At 45.4% G+C, this 18,182-nt stretch overlaps 1 protein-coding gene and 1 long non-coding RNA gene across 6 annotated transcripts in view; one reads left to right on the top strand and one right to left on the bottom strand.

Annotated features, from left to right (window-relative positions):
- Positions 1-18,182, top strand: part of LOC135912830 (endothelin-converting enzyme 2-like) — a 147,488-nt gene that overhangs the window by 26,421 nt on the left and 102,885 nt on the right. The window lies entirely within an intron of this gene.
- Positions 1-18,182, bottom strand: part of LOC135912853 (uncharacterized) — an 81,060-nt gene that overhangs the window by 704 nt on the left and 62,174 nt on the right. The window contains exons 3-4 of one of the 2 annotated variants that reach the window (XR_010567802.1): positions 15,156-15,376; positions 8,694-8,771 (exon numbers count right to left, since the gene is read on the bottom strand). This is a non-coding gene — a long non-coding RNA (uncharacterized lncRNA). The remainder of the gene's footprint in view (positions 1-8,693; positions 8,772-15,155; positions 15,377-18,182) is intronic. The other variant, XR_010567803.2, reaches the window with a different exon arrangement.

The following is an 18,182-nucleotide window of genomic DNA, read 5'->3' as shown; positions in this document are numbered from 1 at the left end:
TGACTTTGGCGCTGCGCCGCCAACGATGAGGTCGAGAGATGAAATCCCGGCCGCGGTGGCCCCATATCGATGCTGATGAAATGCAAAAACACCCATGTGCCCTACATTAGGTGCACCTTAAACAACCACGAATGATCAAAATTAATCGGGAGTCTCCCACTGCGGCGTGCCACGTAATCATAACATGATTTTGGCACGAAAACCTGTAAATTACTTTTTTCACGGGGGTTTTCATATTTGCCCTTTACAATTACGGCCGCCGCGGCAAGCGTTTGATCCAGCGACTTCGTGCGAAGCTGAGGAATGTTACAGCCGTTGAGCCACCGCGGAGAGGAGAACGCCAATGTAAGACGCCTTTCTGGAGAGTGCCGAAAGATTTCGTACAAGAATGCCAGAATCTTTCTGGAAAGACCGCAGTCAGCCTGTTGCTCTTGGCTGTTACTCTCGCGCAAGCTTAGCACGAAATGTCTACTCTCCTTGTCGCGCATGGTGCGAAATGGAGGTTTCTACACGACACACTAAGCGAATCACTGTTCTGTCAAGCAGTACTAACATGACAATTCAGCCCCTTTTTTTTGCCTTAGCCAATATCATAATGCGTTAAAACATTGAAATAAATACTGCGAAGCGTGCGAGCGCGCTGAGTAATGTATTAGTATAACTTATGTAGAAAACACTTTACGTCCTGGTACGAAGAAGGAACTTGCGCGATGACAACGTTATACACTGGCTTCTTCCGTTCCCGAATCCATGTTAGCTAACCAAGAATGGCGCTCATAAGAGGACAGAAAGTAGACAGAGTGCTGTCCTCCAATATATTTTTACTTGCAGACAAGCAGCATACCATGTGTCACACGTAGCTTGTGCCAAAATTTAAAAATATTTAATAATACGTAGGTGTACAGAACAACGGTAATATCGTAACTTCGCTTGGAGCAAGACAGTGTATTTTTTGTACTTCACCTAAGTACATATTTACTCATTATTTCAAAGCGAATTTTCTTTGACTCTTCCTTCGACTTTCCCACTGGTCCTGCTTGTGCGTGGCACACCGCGTCGAGGGGTGCTTCAGGCGTGTACAGACATGGAAGGAGCGTGACAAAAAAAGAAAAGAGACACGAGAAACTCGTTTGAACCATACCGCGTCAGATGTGCACAATGCGCTCTCGAGCTTCCTGGGTGTCGCTACGTTGGCCTCTCGACAGCTGTAATTATCCGTGACCCCCCGCAAGCGCTTACCTTTCTACTAAGGCGCAAGTCCAGAGGGAAGCTATGTAGAATAAAAAAGAGGAGGGGCATAGGTTGCAGAGAATGGGTAGAACCTAGGCAGTCACGAAACGAGTGAACCATGAGTGAACAAATACAATATGAGGGCGGGGGGATAGGGATAGGGAACAGCTGACGTGAGAAGGCAAGGAAACGTTACTAATACAGACACCACATCGGTTGCGAGGAAACAGCATAAATTTAAGTTCTAGATGCGGTACGGTGCGTTTCTGCTATTTCTTAAGTATAAAGACGTGCAAACATGTCTAGCGCACAACTTACGCAGAGCGCGCAGAAGCATAACCGCCTTAATTAAAGTGCACTGCTGGGTCCGGGCGACACAAAAGAAGCGGTCGTTGTCAAATCAACACTGCTGTGCCCGCCAGGGAAGCTTTGCGGCTATAGCAATGCTCGATGTCGGGGGTTTGATCTCGAGCGTGGCAGGCGCATTTCCACTGTGGCGACATAAAAAAAAAAGGTTGTGCGCTTAGTTCAGGGACACGTTTAAGAACACCATGGTGTCAAAATTAATCCGGAGTCAATCCGGAGACTACGGCCTGCATGATAATCCGATTGTGTTCTGGCACACAACGCTCCGTATTTAAATTAAAGCTGAATGTTTCTGACACCATGCGAGTGCCATGTGAAGCAATACATATTCTCAACCCTCTCACAGGTTATAAAGTATGGCGCACGACAACGCCTGAAGCAAATACCTTCCCCTGTGTGTTCCCTGTAATACGCAGACAAACAGCAGTGGTGCACTCCAAGCACCGCTTAACACTCGCTATTCTCATGTTGAACAAAACGTTGAAGAAATTAAACATTAGCCGTCAACATCACCACCAATTATCCTCAATCAAAGCAAGGAGCACAGAATGCCTTGCTTACATCGATTGCCACAGTGCATTGGATCTGCATAATTTTTATTCCACTACTCAAACATAATTTTCAGAGCAAAGGTTTCAATGTGAAAATTGTAAACCATCCAGAGAAAAATTGCCAACCGCGCGGAACTCTTTCTTGTTTCCTAGGCTTTCCTTCATGCTTGGAAAAAACTCATATGTAGCACGCATTGTGTACCATAAATATAGATCACCAATTCTTACAGGAGGGTCTCAATTTTTTGCATTCAGGCTGCTGTTCGGAATTTATTACTTAATTTGTTTATTGATAATATCTGAATATGTTTCTAGGCGAAGGAAAACAAATATTATGACTCGCTTAGGTCCACGGCAAACATTACCTTGCTTGTGTCCAGCTACGTGGCACTTGCATACTTTAATATTCGGGCACAAATTACGTGGAACGCATGGCATATACATATGTTGTTTCGTCTGGCCTTCTAAACAGAAAGGAGCGGATACACTAAAAACTAAAACAAGCTGCGTGTCGTAGCACATGCCAAAAACAAAATTCCGAGTCCCCTCCCACCACGTAACCATGACGGGAACTTGAGCTCTTATCTGTCAAGGGTGCTGATTCCATGTTTAAGCAATTATCGTGGTTTTGGTCCCCATAACTAAATATTATTTTTAATTTATTACACAGTGCTTTCGTGAAATTTTTGAGTTTACAAAGACACGAAGCCATTTTAAGCCGCAAGGACGAGGTTTAGGCAAAAACCATGTACTTCTCATAATTCCGATGCTGGCTGAACAGTGCCGACTACAGCTTCCGTACACACTAGTGCCCGAGTTCCGTCTGGTAATTATTGTATGGAACTCTATGCACCATTCCATATTAGCAGGCACGGCCTTGATAGTTGTGCATGAAATCAGAGCAGTGGGTTCACCCAGATTTCAAACGAAGTGCCATAAGCATGTGTCCTTATTACCAGCACGCATGTTATTTCGGTGCTAGCTAGGACCAACAATACAGTGAAAAAATTCACAAAAACCACACCTAATTCATCGCTAACACGGCACGCGTGCCACCTGTAGTTCCTCACTTGTATTAAAAAAGAATAATATTCAGTGAAAAGGCAGTTAAAATAATGTTTCAGATCAAATCTTCTTAGGTTAGTAATGGAAAGCGGTTTGGTCACACGGTCAGAAGGATGAACAAGCAGGTCTGTTGGTCGAGTGTCAGGCACCGAATGCGCGAAGCATTGACGATACCCCATTGGGGATCTTCTTCTCTACAACTTCCCCAGGAGAAGAGGGCGCCATGCTTGTGACTCAAGGGGAGGGGAGGACGACCGGGACGTAGTATGGTTTCAGTCGCTGTACATGCACCGTCTCGCGTTCGCTGCGCCTTAAGTCAGTGGATGGTGTGAGCGACTCGACGATGTAATTAACAAGGGGCGTATGTTACACGATACAGCAGGGACCGTGGTACTTGGGGACGAATTTAGAGGCAAGACCAAGAGTAGTCGAATGTATAAAGATCCAGACTAAACAGTCGAGCTGATACGCGCTGGTTGGTCGGTCGTCATCATGACGGAACTCTTGCTGCCATTTGTCTTAAGTCGTAAAAGAGTGGGCGAGCTGGCGGCATTCCTCGGCTTATCTGAAAGCCTTTTGGCCTATCTGGATGTAAGTTCGGCAAGGGAGAATCATGTCGAGGGTACAGCAAGGTTCACGGCGATATACGAGGAAGAATGGGGAAAAGCCCGTCGTGGCCTGTGAGGTGGTGTTGTAGGCGCAGGTAACACATGGTAGAACGAGGTTCCAGTTGGTGTGGTCGGATGCATTGTATATGGATAAAATGTCACCGAAACATTTATTAAATCGCTCAGTGATGCCGCTAGTCTGCGGGTAATAGGCAGTAGTTGGGCGATGGATGGAACTACATGCTGTGAGGAGCGCGTTCACTACATCGGAAAGGAATACACGCCCTGTGTCACTCAGAAGTTCCCGTGGCGCACCATGGCGAAGTATGAAGTGTTGCAAGAGGAAGGGCGTAATGGCGTGGGCTATGGCGGTTGGTAGAGTAGCTGTTTTTGCATAACGCGTACGGTTATCTACGGCAACTATAACCCAGCGATTCCTAGCAGGTGTGCAGGTTAGAGGGCCAGAGGCGCATGCTGACGCTGTCGAATGGCTGAGAGGGGTACGGAGGCACGGAATCGGTTGCAAGGGTCTACAAGCATGGTGAGCAGGAGACTTGCGGCGTTGGAATGCTTAACATGAGTGGATGTCTTGCTGGAAAAAAGTACATCCTACGCCAATATGAGCGCAAGCGTAGCCCGGACCATGTTTTGAAGAGGCCAGCGTATGCGCACTTCGGGTCCGAGCATACAAAAAATGGAAAGCCGAGCATACATCTGCACCGAAGTGGCGACGGGTTACGAAGAACGACTTGCGACCATTGGAAGCACAGTAGTGACGATAGAGCAGTGCATCCCGTGTTGGAAGTGGGAAGCTTGACCGCGGAGAGCACGGGAAGGGTGAGTCGATAGGAAGTCAGAGAGGCACACCAAAAGTACAGCAATCCACGGATGTTCGCTATGTTCCGCAGCCATATCGACGAGAGCTGGTGATGATGACGACAGCTGGTGAAATGATATCGGCGAGCGAAGAAAAGCATCCACGTTCTTGTGTTTACGGCCTGACCGGCAGAAAACGCGCATGTTCAAGTCCTTTAAGCAGAGGGCCCAGCGGGCAAGGTGGCCTGTTGGCTTTTTCAATGTCGACGGCCAACATAGGGCGTCATGGTCGGTAATGATATCAAAGAGTGGCCGTAAAGTTATGATCGAAATTTTCCAGGGGCTCAAATCACAGTGGGCACTCCTTTTCTCGAACGGAGTAATTCGACTCGGCCTTGGTTAGTGCCTTGCTAGATTAGGCTACTATATATTCGACGTATCAACTTTTGCGCAGAGCGACCACCGCATCAAGTCCTACGCCGCTCGAGTCGGTATTACCTTCTGTGGGAGCCATGAGGTCGAAATTGCATGGCACGACTGGCGATGTGAGCATACGACGCTATGTTGTAAACACGTCGTCGCAAGCTGAGGACTAGGTAGAAAGACCAGCGGGGCCTCGTAGGAGTTGAGTTGAGGGAGCTATGATAGTAGCGAAATTGCCCATAAAATGATGAAAGCATGAGCAACGCCCAATGAACCTTCGGAGTTCCTTTGGGTACGTGAGTTGTGGGAACTCGGTGATGACGCGAAGTTTCGAAGTGTTGGGTAAACGTCGTTTGCAGAAAGAACGCGTCCGAGTATCGTTAATTGCTTGGCTCCAAAGCTACATTTCTTTATAATAAGTTGGAGACCAGCATTACTTAAGCATTGCAAGACCTGCTCGAAACTACACAGGGGAGAAGCGCAGTCAGAATAAAAACAATCGTCTCATATCAAGGTAACTTAAGCACGTCTTCTATTTTAGCCATGGAGGAGATTATCCATCATCCCTTCAAAAGTAGCAGCAGCATCTCAAAGGCCAAACGGCATCACGCAAGAATCCTAAAGCACATCTGGTGTTACAAAAGCTGTTTTGGGGCGATTGGCCGCAGCCATGGGCACTTGCCAAAAGCCGGAACGTAAGTCGAGAGAGGAAAAGTGCTCGGCGCCTTGGGAAGAATCAAGAGCATCGTCGATGCGCGTAAAGGGATACACGTATGTAGGCGTTATCTTCCATTTTCCACCGGATACATCCATTTTTTTCTTTGCAAATACTACAGGGGACGCCCAGGGACTTTTAGACGGTTGAGCAACTCCGCACTGCGGCATATCGCTGACTTGGTCTTCAATAACACGGGGCTCCGTTGGTGATACGCGATAAGGTCACTGGCGTGGCGGAGCGTGGGTGCCCGTATCCATCTCGTGATAGAGCGTCGATGCGCGGCCCAAAACCGCTTATTGACAATCGAATGTAGAGGCGTACTTGCGAAACTGGTTGAGAAGCTTGGATCGTTGATTAGGGTTCAGGAGGGCATTATAGAGCTGTCGACGTCCAGCATAGACATGGAGCAAGAAGGGCAACATGCCAATGCGCTAATCACGGGGCAGGTGTCATCGAAAGGTGCGTCGAAGATGAACACTGAGTTGACCACCCCGCAGGGGCGCCTGCGTAGCAAACGTTTTCTCTGGTGCGACACCACATATATACCGGGGCACACGATGGTTGTACCCTACCGCGTCTAAACGCACGTGGCTTAGCCGTGTCACGGAAAATGGGTATCCGGGGATTGAGCTGATGCTGACGGTCTGGACCTCTAAGGCCCCTCGGCGGCGGCGCACACCCCTTTAACCTCGACTTCATGCACACGGCACCTCCAGACTGACCCATCCTAGGGAAATTGGTAGTTGCCTTTTCCTGTTCTCTCCTCCATTCTTCGTCTTTCTCTCGTACTTTCTATCTTTCCTGCCTTCTACTCACTTCTATATTACTTCCGATCTTCCAGGCAGCAAGGGTTAACCTAGTCTAACCCTTACAAAAATTTTTATAGAAAGTCCATAGACAGTCTATAGACATTTGTCTATGAAGTCTATAGACTGTCTGTAGACATTCCTTTAGACTAGTCTATAGACATTCTATAGACTTATGGCCATACACTTTCTATAGACTAGTCTATAAATAGTCTGAGTCAAGAGACTGTCTATACACTGTCTATAGACAGTCTACAGACTTATGGCCATACTTTTTATAGACTAGTCTATAAAAAGTCTGAGTGTATAGATTGTCTATAGACTGTCTATAGACTTATGGCCATACACTTTTTATAGACTAGTCTATAAAAAGTCTGAGTCTATAGATTGTCTATAGACTGTCGATAGACTTATGGTCATACACTTTTTATAGACTAGTCTATAGGAAGTGTGAGTCTATAGACTGTCTACAGACCGTCTAAAGACTTATGGTCATACACTTTTTATGGACTAGTCTATAAAAAGTCTGAGTCTATAGAGTGTCTAAGGATTAATTAAAATTCATGTTTGTAGACAGTTGTCTTCATATTGTCTATGGACAAGTGTATAGGCTTACAGTTCTACTTTTGTAGACTGAAGTCTATGGAATGTCTACAGACAAATGTATATAGATATACTATAGACATTCTATAGACTTCAGTCTACAAAAACAGAACTTTATAATCCAATACACTTTTTTCTATGACGTTCTGCATACACTTGTCAACAAACATGCATTTTCATTAATCAAATAGACACTCTATAGACACAGACATTTTATAGACAAGTCTACAAAGAGTGTATAAGGCCATAACTCCATAGCGGATATCTACGAGTTAGTTTACATTTTTCTTTACATGCGGTAGCAAAACGTTTTGAATGTATTTCATTTTATAGATATGAAATGCATGGAATGCAGATATTATGCATGTGCACCTGTTCCTTTTCATCTGCACTTATGCATTACCGTTAGTAGATTAATAAAGCTCCTGAACCAGCTGTACTTTCATATATGTTGCATAAACAGAAAGAATTTGTATAGTGCTGAATCATGCAGTGCAAAAAATAAAACAAATGCACCGGCAATGCATTAACCGTTTTTGAATAAAGGGAAAATGAGACGTCCACCTGTTCGTAGCAATTGCTACAAAGGAAACCCATACGGGTTCCTCGAAAGAAAAGCCTCATAGTTGAAGAAAAATTCGTCCTGGTCCGGGACTCGAACCCGGGACCACCGCCTTTCCGGGGCAGCCGCTCTACCATCTGAGCTAACCAGGCGGCTAGCAGATGGCAGGGCGAAGTCGAATTTGTCGACAACACGAAGCAAAGGCAAGAGTTTGACGTAGTAGTTCTGCGGAAACCCGCAAGCCGCCTGGTTAGCTCAGATGGTAGAGCGGCTGCCCCGGAAAGGCGGTGGTCCCGGGTTCGAGTCCCGGACCAGGACGAATTTTTCTTCAACTATGAGGCTTTTCTTTCGACTTGCGGGTTTCCGCAGAACTACTACGTCAAACTCTTGCCTTTGCTTCGTGTTGTCGACAAATTCGACTTCGCCCTGCCATCTGCTAGCCGCCTGGTTAGCTCAGATGGTAGAGCGGCTGCCCCGGAAAGGCGGTGGTCCCGGGTTCGAGTCCCGGACCAGGACGAATTTTTCTTCAACTATGAGGCTTTTCTTTCGACTTGCGGGTTTCCGCAGAACTACTACGTCAAACTCTTGCCTTTGCTTCGTGTTGTCGACAAATTCGACTTCGCCCTGCCATCTGCTAGCCGCCTGGTTAGCTCAGATGGTAGAGCGGCTGCCCCGGAAAGGCGGTGGTCCCGGGTTCGAGTCCCGGACCAGGACGAATTTTTCTTCAACTATGAGGCTTTTCTTTCGAGGAACCCGTATGGGTTTCCTTTGTAGCAATTGCTACGAACAGGTGGATGTCTCATTTTCCCTTTATTCATTACTTCTCTCCACCTTGCGGGTTTCCGCAGAACTACTACGTCATTAACCGTTTTTATTGCTCGATATAATAGATGAATTCCTTAAATTCATGTCTTATGCTATTATGGAAACACATTAAATATTTACACTACTCCTTGGCAAGCATGGTCGCCAGGCTGGCCTTGACCTTTGTGTCATTGGTCCCAAAGGTGCTGCAGGTGTATGCTGCAAATAAGTACATGCAGCAATATGAGGCAAAAATAACAGATGTGTATTCTTTGTATGTTCATTAAGCAGCTTAATATATTTACTCAAACCATCTAAGTCAATACTTAATGTGGTTTAACTATGACTAATGGCTGCTTGTCAATACAAATGAGTACCTTTATGCAATGTTCTATTGCATGGTATGGTGAACAATTAAACAGTCACAACTGCTGCTCGTGTCGGCAACAGAATGTTCCCTTTTATGGCAAGTTCATATATAATGCATTAATGTACTTATGCCAAATGGTCTCTATATTTATTGAGGAAACGTTACACCACGTTACAACGTTACAAGCCTATAACAGTCATGACTCGCCCAAACTCGCCCAAACTGCCACGCTTTTGAAACGTTACCCAGTTGGGTTGTCTGTACAGTATTTTGGCTGGTAGTTAAGTATGCCCTTGCAGAGGGATATTTTCAGAAGACGTGACTGGAATATTCACAGTATCCTGCCTAAGATTGTAATTTATTTTGCTTAGTACACATTTAAACGTATTTCTCATACTTTTAAATGAATGGGTCATTGGCCAAAACTTCAACAGATGGCAGATGGGTTGATTGTATTGATATGGTACCTTAATTTCTTGCAGGTAATGAGGCCTCTCGGGCATGCTAACAGGTTTCCAAGTTAGGTATACCACATGAGCACCCGAAATACCACACGAGCACTTTGTGTCATGGCACGACAGATATGCACCTCCTAGGAAACAGAACTGATAGTATAGTTCAAATGAATTCTATCACAGTAAATTATTTAAGGTGCTTTGAAAGATGAAAATTTTTTCTAGGCTATCGAGGTTCAGGACGTTTAGTTAACGCAAAAAAAAACACATTGAGTAAGAAATGCATTGTCAGTCTGCTTGACTTTCTTTTTTTTCAATAAATAGAACCAATTTCCCTCACTTTTTCTGAAGTGAAACGTTTTAGAAATATATTTAACACAGAGATTCTCTGGAAACTATGACAAGTAACAAGACAGCATACCTATGTGGCCATTTTAAAATTTCCCGATATTTTTTCCAAGCCTTTCCTGGCTGTTTTCATGAAAATTTTCTGGCAATGTATGACGCCTGCAGCTTAAGCGCAATAAAAAAAATATTATGGTTTAATGCTTGCCAAGTAGTGCCAGTCCATAATATTTAGATAAAACGAATAACATGTCAGTCACTTAACATGTAGTATTAGATGCAACTGACTTGAATCCCTTGTTTAATAAAGCTGACAAGGGCTTCGGCAAGTTCGTAATTGATGGCCACACGAGTACAGCACGGAAGACACAGAGACACACGTAAACCAAATGCAACAATATGAGGGAAAACTATACAATGAGTTATTTCTACGGTTCAATAGTAGTTTTCTATATAATTTGCTCTCATCACTTATGCCTCTAGTTAACTTTGTTTACCTCTGACTAAAGACTATATGGCAATATTAATCAGTACCATTATGATGTTTCGTTATATTACAGTATGATAAGCAGTTAGACAACCATAATGGTCGCCGGTGTTAGCAACGGTACGTTTCGTTTCAAGACAGGTTCATGTGACACACAGTATACTTATAAAAATAAAAGAAATGCGAGAACCCAAACGATTCCTACAATAATAATTGTTGAAACAAAGATACCCGGCTGGACTGTGCACATATTTCAGGTGTTAATGTAATGTGCCCGTGCCGAACGAACATGCTCAGCATACTGACTGCAGTTTTGAACAATCACGTTAACATTTGCAATTTATTTCCGCCTAGAACAGTCTGCATTGTCTCTTTTATCATACTTCGAGATGAATACATTTGCCACACTTTCAGTAGAATGCACATGAATGGGGGCGTACTGATGAGGCTACTTATAAACTAAAACATGTTACGATCTCTTAGGTGTGTTGATAAGGGTAGAACAAATGCAATGTCCACTGAATTGTTTGAATAATCTGTGCGTTATCTACTAAGAAAAGACCACCAAATTGATAATCTGGCTCTTTTTTCTTTTGTACAGCGCATATAGTATGCAGTCTGTCCAAGACGACGGCACTACATGCAACAGTAATGAAAACCGGAACACTTATTGCGCACGACAAGGGCTTCATACCATGCCCGACTGGCTCAATGCGAATCTGCGCCAGCAGCTGCCTATAGTGATTAAGAGCACGTAAACTGCATAACGCCGAAGCATCGAAAGGCGCTTAACGCTTTTCATATAGCTCGAAAGATAACTTCTGCTGCTAAACTGTTTAAAAAAGAGACAAAAAACAAATCTTCCAACTACCGTCTAACGCAATGCCTTCAGTTTGAAACGTGTAAAGGTGCTTCCCGGAGCGACTAATTTATTGTGCTCCAATTTTTTCGGCTAAGTTGCGAAGCTGCGAGTGACTGAGCTTATCGCAGGTTTCATGCTCCAAAAGCGTTTGTGGTTGCATAGAAATAGATTGGGTGAATCTAGAGATTTTTGCTTGACATTTCTTCAAGTCTCGTGTTTTTCTAGCGGTAACTTCCCAAAATTATTTAGATTGGTTGCCGGAAACCTTAAAAATACTGCTACTTTTAAACAATGCGAAAACGGCAGCGCACACAACACTGATGCATGCCCCGCAAACACGGCCTTTCATCCGAGTACGTTAGCAGTTATTCAACTATACGTGTCTGTCAGAACATTCTTGATGCTAACACAATTTCGAGGTATATACGTAAAGCGTATCACGCGAATTTCACTACACATGCGGCGCAGCATTCATCGCGGCCGGATCAAGCGACACGAAATGAGATCTACCACACTGGCTGCCCAACATACACAATCCGCTTAGTGGTAGCTCAATATTAAGTTAAAACATGGTGTACTTCCTTCTTTACGCACCTAAACTATAATGCTAAAATCAACAAGCCCGAGCGATCGCTCGCCGTAAAACATTCCGTATAGTAGAAGCGAGAACAAGAGCGCGTTATCAAACCATGTCAACGACAAACCGACACTATACCCGAGTCGCCTGCGCTACATGCAGCCGCTTCGCGCTACGAAATGCGCTCACATAATCATGAGCTATTGACGCAAAACATCTTAGCTAAAGCTTACCGTTCAGTGTAGTTGACGTGTGATGCCACAAAGATGACACGCATACACAGACACCAACGTTCAGGCGGACACCGCACACCGGTACAACCGTTTACGTGCCTGGCGCACTCGTTGAGATGGCGCACCGCCGCGCATGCGCAAGACCTCCGAGCATGCGCAGGAGCTCCGCGCGCGAGGGCGTGCGCGCTCGGAGGAGTGTGAGCGCCTTTTCCTCCTTCATTTTTTTTTCTCTTTCTCTCTCTCTCTGCGCGCCATGCGCGCCGGAAGGGGTAGCTTATTCATCTTTATCACGATTATTCATCTTTTTTCATGGACGAAGGAAATGCGCTGGCAGGTTGTATGACAAACGCTGCGGGCTATCGTATGAGACTGGAACGCTAACTTGAATGCGCTGTTTGTAAAAGCCGTTACAGCGCCCTTCAAACGTTTCAGACGCATTATTGCCAGCGTCGATTAGTAATACAGCGTACTTGTAGCATATCTTCCAGCGTACCGCCAAATGTGATGCCCGCACGTATGTTAGTGCTAATTTTCTGTTCCGATGATAGTTCAAAGCAATCAGTACAGCATTGAGGTACTTATATGCGTGGCTGCCCAGGCATACCACCGGCGAAATACTGGGTGGGCTCTGATAATTTGGCACCTATTTTAAGTGAATGAGAAACTTTGCTGGGTTTATAGTGCAGGATATCAGTCAACAAAAATCCGCCCGATGTTAGTGACGCAGGCGAGGTATGAAGAAAATGTGAAAAGTATCCGAGAATCGGACGACACACAACGCGAACACCACATGCGCGACATCGGTTCATCGCACATTCACAAAGTCCGCGTTGTCAGCTACAAACATTAGGAGTGTCTTTGCTGTAAGCTCGATGCCTGTTTGGAATCCACTTGTAGCTGAAGCTTGCGTTCATAACATCTAATATAACAATTGGATCGGCGTTTTGCTTTCTTTATTCTACTGCCGCAAAAGTGATGCGACAAATGTGAAGACTGTCTTGGGATTGCCGAGACCGACTACGTAGAAAATATCATGTGGTCAACAAATGCGGAGGTATACACTATGTGTATACTAATGTCTACAAATAGGCTCTACAGCAATCTCAGCAGTATACAACTTCAGTGGCTTATATCAAACGCAGCTACGTATTATCCACCGGTACCTGCGCTTGGTTACAGCGTACACGGGTTGGGCCCAGATTAACGATGTTTGTCTATTCTTAATCTATAGACATGCAAGACCACGACAACTTAGAGGCAGACCAGGTGGTGAATTCACCACCTCGTCTGCCGCCTTTTGCGACTTATTCACCACCTTTGCCGCATCATCACCGTCTGACCTTCACCACCTGGTCTTCGCGAAGTGTACGTCCGGGAAGCAGCCAGGTTTAGGGCCTTCGGGTGCCTGGAAGACCTTGGTGACTCGGACGGTGCCTGCTCCGCCGCGATCCTCGTTCGGGGCAGTTGCACCGAACGCAGACTAGCAGTCTGCACAGTTTGCGCGCCGCGCCGGGGTTGCGGTGCCGTCGTGCATGAACCAGTGCCATATCATCGCGTTCGCAGAGGGCGGGGGGTATGGGAACTCGTAATTACATATTATCGACTTTCTTCTATAGGCATTCAATACACCGGGAGCAGAGGAAAAGAAATAGAAACCTTGTCGACTATTGTCCATAATATAGAGAGTCTATAGACAAAGTATGGAGAAAAATAAACAGAAACTCTATCGGCTTTCGTATACAGGTAGTCCATATAGAGGGGAAATAGACAAAGAAGAAACAAACACCTTATTGAATTTTTTCTATAGACCGTCTATAGACTGCGAGTAGACAAAAACAAATTGAAATCTTATCGACTTTCGTCTATAGAAAGTCTATATACAAAGTATATGGACAAAAATATATAGACACTGTATCGACTTTCGTCTAAAAGTAGTCCATAGAGGGGAAATATACAAAAAGGAACAAACAGCTTATCGACTTTTTTTCTATAGACCGTCTATAGACAGCGAGTAGACAAAAAGAAATAGAAACCTTATCGACTTTCGTCTATAGGAAGTCTATAAACAAAGTATGGACAAAAATAGATAGAGTCTGTGTCGACTTTCGTCTCTAGGTATTCTATAGAGGGGAAGTAGACAAAAAGGAAACAACCACCTTATCCACTTTTTTCTATAGACCGTCTATAGAATGCGAATAGACAAAAATAAATAGAAACTTTATCGACTTTCGTCTATAGAGGGTCTATAGACTTTGTATCAACAAAAGTCCAAATCTATAAAAAGGAAAGGTCGTCTATGAAAAGTCTATAGACTTTCTGTAGACAGTCTAAAGTCATTTTTGTAAGGGAAGTAGCCAACCTAGGTGATGTCATATTTGGTTATAGTGATAACGTACAGCTGGCGTTTGCAGGACCTGTTTTTGCAGGCCCTGCAACATCCCCGTGCAGGACTATATCGCCGGCGGCTGGTGTTGCTGCTGAAAACTACACATTTATCTATGGCTAGTTCTTCCCCTCCACTATCTTATCGCCCTCAGGAAAGAGGGCACACCGACGAAGTGTGCCAGTGTTTTCGGACGATAAAAACAAAAATATCCGCGACATAATGTAATTCATTCCCACAAATCAGATAAGACTACAAGAATGATATCAGCTTTCATACTTGCAAAATCTCTCACATTTCTCGGTACAGGCTATCAGGTATATGCAAGATGGCGAGCGGTGATCTCTGTCTGCAACTCCGTGATAAGAAGCAACATGAAAATCTGGCGAAGTTACTTTTATGCGGGGAGATCGAGGTGATAGTTACCCCACATGGTACCACGAAAACAATTCGAGGTGTCGTTTCCGATGATGATGTCACTGAACAGACTAAATTCCAACTTATAGAGGGTTGGATTGTTGAGAACGAGATCAATGTCAACATTATGGAAATGAGGCTTGACGGAAAAGAGATCAACACTAAGCACCAAATGGGTAAATTTGGCTGAAACAACCTGCCCTACACTATCGAGACAGGGTATGTGAAATCCTCGCGATGCTTTAGGTGCCAGTGATTTGGCCGCAGTTCACAGGAGTGCCGAAACCGTCATACTTCTGCAAAATTCAGTGGTAGCAAACACCTCTTTCAACCATGTCAAAGCTATCACCACTATGGGAACAGTGACGAGGAACATATGCCGCATACTAGCGGCCCTGCCCATCATCGAAAAAAGAAATAATCAAAATGAAAGAGAACATCTCACTCAAGGAGAGACGCCGGAAGGTGTCATACCTGCCTAGGAATTTGTTTGCCCTTGTGGTACGTCAGGGGGCAGTTAAACAATGGCTTCTGTCGGCTGTCCGGCTCACACGCAGAGAAGCGCCAGAGACGCCATCTGCCCCCTTGGAGGCTGCTGCTAGCGCTGCTCCACCACCGCAGCAGAAGGGCCATCAACCTCTGGGCTTGTGGTCTCGAAGGTCTCGTCCGAAATGTCGAGGCCTTCATGCCAAGCACTGCGTTCGCAAGAGCGCGCATCCAACCCTTCACCAGAGGCAATGGCCGCAACAAACAGCCAGACGGCGCCGCCAACGCCTAAGAAGACGCAAGATGCTCGCGATCGCTCAAAAAAAAAATACCCATCATAGGGCCCAACAAGGCCTCTGTAAGACTTAAATTTCCTAAACACACAGCACAAATCTCTTTTTCAATATGCACACGCAAATACTGCAACAAAACTTCAGCAGCAAACACGTCGACGTGCAAAACGATACATTAAGGTAAAGCGTATATCCAGCATGCACTGTTACATGGACGAAACGAAAGTATTAAACATGGTAACTAAATAAAAAAGTCGGTTCCTCACACCCTCTGCCCTTGGTAAATACACAAGGCTATAGACCAGAACACGCTAGTCTCGCACACAGACTAACCGGACGCATATTCTCGCACCCGGGTTGCCCGGTCGACCGGCGCCGTTTTGTACTGGGCTGCCAAAGTGTGTTCGCCGGCGACCAGTAGACATGGCAAGCGCCAGCTCTAGGGCTCCAAAGTGCGGAAATGGGCCCGTTCACACGGATCCAAAGTAGAAGAAGTCATCTGGGCATCATTGCGTCGTGTTTGGATGCCAAAACAACCAGCGGAAAAGGAGCAGGTTGCTTAGCGCTGTTTGCGAAGAGCACAACACACGTATGGAATCGTGCCGGTGCGGTGTTTTCAGCCTGCGCCGATTTCCATCCGCAACGAAGAATGCCAAGCTGCGCCACCTGTGGATAGCTGCAGTGAATAGGAAGAACTACCAACCCAGTGAAAATGCACGAGTGAGTATTCGATCTGTGTATATTTTGGTGCCACGTTCAACTTTGCGCCCTACAAACGTAATACGTGTAACACGCAGGTTTGCTCCGAGCACTTTCTGGGCAACAAGCCTACAGAGCAGAATCCCGCGCCGGTGCTTCGCCTTGGCTATAACAAAAAGGCAAGCCTTTTCGTGTTTTCATTCAGGCAGAGCTCCCGACGGTTAAGCGGAACAGTTGAGTTTGCGGTTAGCGATACACTCAGCTGGTGCACGGAATGACCATTAAGCGTGAACAAGTTGTAGGCCTTGCTGGTGAGCGTTATTGCTAATGAAAGTAAACCGAAATCTGCTCGTCACGTAGCATGCGTCCACAAAAACGTAAACGACGACTACTCGTCGCCGAAGGTGTTCTTGCACCGCACCTACCTTTACGAGCTGGCCTTGCAGGTGTCATTCGTAACGAATTCGTTTGAGCCTCCTGAGCTCTAAACTGCGTGCGGGCTGTTATGCGGGACAAAGCGCAAAATATTTCCGTTCACATGGCGAGGAAAATAAGGTGCTTAATTATTCTTGTATTTTGTAACAAAATTTTGATCGTTCTCACTAGTTTTTTTTTTACTGTTTTCTTTTCTAAGGGAGCGCCAACAATCCGATGGCCTCGCAGAAGCGAAACAGGTCTGGTACCAGGTAGCTGCAGTTGGTGGGGCTAATTTCTTGGAATGCAGGTGCGGTTGTTGTCTTGTACCAAAGGGGTCCTGATGATGCAGCTTTAAGTAGGGATGGTAATTTTACGTGCCCTGTCATGGTTTGTGCAACTGTACAACACCTGCATCTGTCATGCTCACCCTGTTATACGGGCTTTGTCTGCACATGTAGTTGAACATTATAGCTACTGTAGTACCTCATTTTCCAATGAGTGCAGGTTTAGCATCATATGCTGCTTGTTAGAGTGCTGTAGGCTTTTGTTTTGAATGTTGTACTCTTAAGTGGTTGCACGATACAATTGGCCAGGTGCATTTTGTATTTCATTTTGAGAGGACTTTATATCTTCGCAACAGTGATGGCATGGGAAAGAACTACAACCCTTCTTACTATAACATCTATTTTGTTTTCAATGTGCAGGTGGTGAAGGGCAGGCGTCTGCTAACCAGGCATTCAAACGACTTCGCCAGTTGATTGCCAAACGCGGCCAACCCAGTAGAGACCATGACAAACAAGACCAAACTGAAACTGCAGATGACAGTGTTCTGCGTGCTTTAATAATATATGGCACCAACACAGTGCTGTAAATTCCTTCACAGGTTACGTGCCAAAAAGCTCACACGTGTTCTAGCATATAGCGCGCGGTTTGTACAAACGTAATAGCGTACCTACCCGATGTATTCGCTTCTGCTGTCTGCACAGCACTCAGTCTGGCCATTGCGGACTTGCATGAGGTCTTGAAGTTTGATTGAATCCAGACAGCGAAAATGACAGGTTAGAAAAAACGCGAAACACGCCTTCCGCCCAGCTAAAAAGCCCAAGTTTCGCTTTCGCACCGGGTCGCATCTCCCGGCGTGGCAGCCCAGGCCTGCTACTTCGCGGCGCTTGGGATAGATGGCGCGACCTGCGCTCATCAATATGGCGGCGCCCTTTGAATTCACGGTGTTCTGGTGTATAGCCTGGAAGAGTACGCAGATTTTCTTGGTGAAGACTTTGAACAATTGTCCAGTGCATCGCGCTACACGAAATGTTTCCTGAGGTTCAAAGAACTTGCAGAGCGACAGCGCCTCGAACGCAGATGAACGCAGAACAGAGACACAATTGCCCATTTAGTCCAGCTGAACTGCAGGCATCTCTCAAATGCTGCAACAGCTCGGCACCAGGTGGTTGCCGGATTATGTATGAAATGCTTAATCACCTACACTCAAAAACACAAAATACACTCTTAGCTCTTCTCAATACCATGTGGCCCTCTGGGTACATTCCATTTTTTTCGAAAGAAGCTATCGAAATCCGTATAACTAAACAAGGCAAGGACCCTT

The sequence above is a fragment of the Dermacentor albipictus genome, chromosome 1, assembly GCF_038994185.2.
Source record: "Dermacentor albipictus isolate Rhodes 1998 colony chromosome 1, USDA_Dalb.pri_finalv2, whole genome shotgun sequence".
Lineage (NCBI taxonomy): Eukaryota > Metazoa > Arthropoda > Arachnida > Ixodida > Ixodidae > Dermacentor > Dermacentor albipictus.
This window is presented reverse-complemented; position numbering and strand designations above follow the sequence as displayed.